Genomic DNA, 6,009 nt, shown 5'->3' with positions numbered 1-6,009 from the left:
CGGGCTGGGCAGCCGGGGGCTGGGAACCGGGTCGGGAGGCGCAGCTGCCGGTTTAGCTGGGTTTACCATTTCCGCCGACTCCCTTTCTGAATTAGAATCATAAAATCCTAAAGTGCTTGTCCCTATCTGGTGCTAGCAACATTTTAAATAAAAAGTTACATCTCTATGACGCGCGACATGCACGTTCTTGCCTCCCCACGAAGAAGATGTGAACTTCTTACATTTCTAGGGCTTTTCCGACTGAACAAGGTAAAAAAAAAAAAAAAAAGTTCCGTCTTGATGTTCAGGAATATTTCAGCAACAGATTTCTCTGTGCCTCCCGGATGCGCTGACGTTCCTGAGAGATCAGTTTCTTGAAAGCGTGTTTTGAAATCCATGGTTTACGGCTACCTGGATAGCTACACCCGGTAGTGAGAATCGGTGGAGCACAGCGAATGCTGAAATAAGGAGTGAATTTGGGTAGAACCCGTAAGGAACGCTGGTGCTGCTCGGTAAGACTGAAGTCAGTGGCTCAGGATTAGTAGACTCATGTAAAATAGAAGGTTCTTCTGCCTTTTTGTTAGGACTGTGCTACGCTCCTGTCAATACCTCCTTGACCATGATTACATTGTCCTCTTAAAGTTTTAGCTGCAACTGAATCCTTGTTTGGTCTCTCCGATCTTGAAACATGTATGAAACATGAATTGCAACAAGTAGTTTAAGGCAACGACATCTGCTGCTGTGGCAATGGGATCATCTTTTTTAAATTGCTTCCCAGCTTTGGAAATGACACTGCGTCCCATCGGCAGCAGCTCTCAGGCTGCTTTGGTTTCAATACACTTTTCTCCCCTTGGTGTTTCTTGAGCTGCCTAGCTGGGAGCAGACAAGCTGTTTCATGGGACACGTTAGCAGTGCCAGCATCCTAATGCCCAGCTTCAAGTTAAGACATTTCTTTCCCGTTGATTTTGATTTTTTTCCCTCTTCCCTGGAAATCTTGTCTTTTAATGATGATATTAATAGATGATATCTCAGGTGACCTGTCTTGTTTTAGTTAAAAAAAAAAGACAAAAAGAAAAAAAAGAAGCTATTTAATTTGATAATAATACAACGATATAATTAGAGCATGTGTTACCCAGAATATTTGAGGTATTCTGGAGTAGCTCAGTGCTGTATTTTTAGATAACCTCAGTATTTGTGTTTTCCTTGCATTGCCTATTACCTCCTCTATTGAGTTGCTGTTAAAGAAAATTACAGTTTTACAGCTTTGATGGATTGTTGAATTTGTTTTCAAAATAAGGATGTTCTTTGAATTAAGATATGAGGAGGACTTTGTTGGATCTTTTAGTCATCTTTCATTCCTTCTTTTGGGTAAATTAATTTAAGAATGCAAATATTTCATCCAACCTGGTTTTGATGTCTCAAACAACAGCTTCCATGGTTTCCTTGGGAGATAATTACAGCAATCCTTATTGCTGAAAATCTCTGTTCTTTTAAAATTGTAATTTGTGATACATATTGCTTAAAAGTGCCCATTTTATCTTGGCATGGAAACTGGTGCTTCACTCCTATTCTACAAATTTTGACATAAATTAATGCGATTAAGTCTAAAAATTCATTTTGTCACAGTCCTGGCTTAAGAAAAGAATCAGATCCCCTGTATTTTAATTTTTCACTCTGAGAAATCACAGTTCAGGTGCATTATTATTTTTGTGCATTCTTTTCTTATCGAGAATCTGTTTAGTGATACTGAATACATGTCTTCTTGCAACAAGTCCAGTTACCATATGCTTAACACTTTGATTATCTTCACACATCTGCTGATATAAATCAGGAATAACTTTAATTAGAAGTAAAAAAACCAAAACTTTCCCTAAAGACTAGTGTAAAACGGGACTCATTGCCCTTATTTGTAAAATGAAAAGGGTAGCCTGAAGGGTGCATTGCTGTATGTTCTTTGTGAACAAAAAGCTTTAATACTTTTACAAAAATTGTAGATATATCTTCATTCCATTACACTATAAATACATGTATTTAGGTACATATGAGTGTGTGTGAATGCATAGACTATACTGCCTCCAATGGCTTAATGTTTTCCTTCCTGACATGAGTACAGCAGCAATTTGTCCCCATCCCAGTGCCGAACATTTCCAAAGTTGAGGGATGCTACAGGTTCCTGAGGTTTGTACTTAGCCTTAGTTTTGTGCTTTTTTTTTTTTTTTTTTTTTTCAATGGCTAGGATTGAAATAGTAAAGTATTTTTTGGTGTGTTTTCACTGAGGCAAAATTCTATCTGTGTGGAATACAGGGAGATGTCTGGGGGGATGTTTCAATGCGGCGGTAGCAGGGGCTGCCAAGAGCTGCTCTGGGGATGCTGAGAGCCTTGAGCTGAGCAGGAAGGAGCACCCAAGGGGTGAAGGAGCTGAGCAAGAGGGGTGTCAGGGGGCAGAGCAGCAAGAAGGCGGTGCAAGCAGGCTCTGTCTTTTCAGTGGTAGTGCAAAAATGTGTATGAAGGTATTAGTATCTTCTGTGCAATGTATTAATGAGTTAGTGCAACTGTACTAACTGTCAATGGAAAGAGATTGTGTAGGGTAAAATGCAGTAATGAAGCATTTGAGATATCCTGAAATGGGGTGAAAAGAATTGATTGCATTTTATGTTACTTGTAATCTTGGTCTTACGTTTACCTTGCACAAATGTTACTTTTTGTGGAATTGTGGGAAAAAATTGGAAAGTGAACCTTGCTGCATTGTAGTGTTTAATCCAGCCTCTTCAGCCTGCTCCCAGAGAACAGCTTCTAGCACTTTCCAGCACACATTGTTTCCCAACTTTTGTCTTAAATACATTTGTAGACATTTTTCCTGCCGTTGCTACACCAGAGGATATGGGAGCCTCATCCTCAGTCAGCATAGGATCATTTAATGTTACTGTGGGTGTGTAAACATTTCCTGACACGCCTGGATGGTTGAAGGATGGACACAGTTCACGTGGAACTTCTTTACGCTAAACCTGCTCTTTTTTAACAGCCAGAATGTGTAAAATGATTGGGCTCACCTCCCACAGAAACAGCTGCTTGATTTGAGGAACAGTATGTGGTGATGAGGAAGATGAGCAGGGAAGCAGAGTGTACCAGACAGGGAGGCAGAGCAGAGAGGCATCTTTTTGTCACATCTACACTTACAAAACTCCCCGTGTGTACACTGAGCCTGACATGGAGTTGCTGCCCTGTGCCCCCCAGGTACTGCGCTGCTGACAGCAGGGGGAGTGGGCTGTGCCAGCAGCCGCACAGCCAGATACCACAGCCCAGAGGGTTGGGGAAACAGTGCTCAGCCAGGGCTGTGCCCAGCACCCACATGTGAAAATGATGTTTTGTGCGACCAAACTTAGCTGCTCAGTGCAACACACTGGCCATTGCATGCACCCAGCTCCTGTGATTCCTTTAGAGCATGAGATCGAGGCCAACAGTCCTCCCTCCGTGTTTATTGCTGGGGTCTGTCTCTGTCCTCTCACAGCTGTGATGTTACCCCACATCTGAGCCTGTAATGGTGTAGGCAGCTCCTCTCCACTCTTAACATTTTCCTAACTCATGTTCCTGACTGGGTGCAGATGTCCATTCTGTCCTCCTTCATTTGAGCCACTGTCAACCGCTCATGTCTACGAGAGAAATTTGAGGCTAGATCCAGCTGCTGTCAGAACAGACAGGAGTCCTTCTCACTATGCTGGGTTCATTTTTTTGAGATAGATAATAGAATGCTGGGAATGTAGGGACATTGATTTATGATCTTCTTTTTAAGAAATCAACTGCAGTAATTACATGTACATCACATGCAAATTCAGCAATACATCTTACTTTTGATTCCAGCTTTAGTGTTGCATTCCATTTTAAAGGATGAATTTTACACCCACAACGATGTAAATTTTGATTAATTGTAACCAGAGATGGTGATACTATATGCTATTCATTATCAACATAGATTTTCTGCCTTTAAGAGCTCTGCTATATGGGAAAGATATCCTGGCACCAGTGGGCACAGTTTTGTTCTTTAGAAATGCCATTTAGTATCTTACTGAATTCCAGTTCCTTGCAGCAATTTTCACATTTGCTCCAGTTCTATCTTGACTTGTATCCAATACCAAGCTGAAAATAGAATCAAAATCAGAAGAAAAGAATTTGTCACTCATCAGAAAAGTAAAATACTCTGCTCCCATCTGAGGGGCATGGCCGCCCTAAATGAGCTGGGAGGGACTGGGTATACATTCAGAGGAGACTGAGTACCCCCCAGCACTGTACTGATCTTTCTGGAAGGAGAATTACAGCATGACACAGCATTACACTGACTTACATTTCCATTTGATTTTATTTTCTGAATGGCCTACGTAATGCATCTCTTGAGCTAGAAACATTATTAGGTGAAAATGGCTTCTGTTCTACTTTTCTTTCATTCAGAATTACTCCTGCTATTTTTTAAAGGCCCAGTGGAAGACACGTTAAAGTATGTTTATTTTTCTGTTTAAGTTAGGAAGCTGCTCCTGGCTGCTGCCAAGTAGTTTGAATTTAAGGACTGTCTTTCTGAATGCAGCTTTCTTCCTGATAGCGGGAGGAAAGTGAACCTGAAGTCAGTCATTTAGGTTAGTGTGTAGGCTGTTACTTGTATCACAGAACAGCTGTGACTTCTAACTGCTTTATTGCAAATGAATCCTCCAGTGAGCAGAGGTGGGGTTTTCGTGGAGAAGTTGCATTGTAGCAGCTCAAATCAAACCTGGCTCCATCATAAACCTCTTCCACTTCTTCTCAAGAAGGAACTACTTTTTTTTTTTTTTTTTTTTTTTTTTTTTAAGTAGTGATAATGAGTTGTTGCCACTAGCAGGAGAGGTAACAAACTGGTTTTTACATGAGATTTTAAGAAACATTTTGTACAAGTATTCTGAACTCCTTATGACTCATATTAACCCATTAGATGATATTTAAACTCTTAGATATACCATCTTTATGTATAGCTAAGCTCTGCTGTTGTAGGAATGACTTCTGCCTATCTTTCTGAACGAAGTAAGGTTATGTCAGTTGATACCCTTATCAGCAGTGTGATCAGCTTTTTCACTTACTAGCTCAAGCTGGATAAGCTTTATGTAAATAACATCCTTTTCAGGCATGAGAGTGTGAAGGAAAAAAAAGCACGAAACTTAGGAAGAAAGGCACATCCCATGAGAAACTCCTAATTTCTAATTCCAACAGGCAAACAAGTTTATTTTTTAAAGTATAATAACATCAGACTTTTGTCCAGTATCTTTCAATTTAACAGAGAGAAAAGTAATTTATACACAAGATCACACAAGCAGTCTGTAGCCAGTCAGTCTGCTATATCATAGCATGGAACAGAGCTGTAATGTCTTAACCAGGAACATTTTGGAAAACATTATCAATATAAGCATTACACTGGGCTTTGTTAGTTTCTCTTGTTTGGTAGTTTAACATGTCATGCAAGGGAACTTCAGCTTCAGCAAATAAAACATTAAAAAAATCAGTTTAGCTGCACCCCAGAGTCTGCAGCATTCTATGGACCTTGATGGAATTTTATTTTGGGTAAGTTTGAATATTGGACATTAGTGCTTAGACAGATCACAGTAATAGTTGCTTTCTTGATGTTTGTGCAGTTTTGGGCTGAAATCTTGACTTCTCTACAGTGCTGGAAGAAAATGTGTCTCGGAAACATTCATACATTGCAGGCATCTTTGCTGCCTGAAAGCAGAGAGCATAACCTGCTGGGGAGCCTGCCTGCCTGTCCACAGGCAAATCTGAACCACTGGCTGACAAACCAGAGCATGGCAGCAGCAGTGTTAATCCTAAACAATTGATTTAGGTTGCTTTGCACTTCTCTGCCTCTCCTTCAGCCAAAGTGTCCAGGTGCAAATAATAGAGAAAGATGTAAAGTAGAAAGGAACATCATGATCATCACTATATGGCCCTAAGCAGCAGTGTAGAGTCATGGCTACATCAAAATGAGGGTGAATGTCCTTCATTTGCAAGTGCTTGGGC

The sequence above is a fragment of the Chaetura pelagica genome, unplaced genomic scaffold (genome assembly GCF_000747805.2).
Source record: "Chaetura pelagica isolate M959 unplaced genomic scaffold, ChaPel_1.0 scaffold85, whole genome shotgun sequence".
In the NCBI taxonomy this organism is placed as follows: domain Eukaryota; kingdom Metazoa; phylum Chordata; class Aves; order Apodiformes; family Apodidae; genus Chaetura; species Chaetura pelagica.
Note: the sequence above shows the minus strand (reverse complement) of the source record.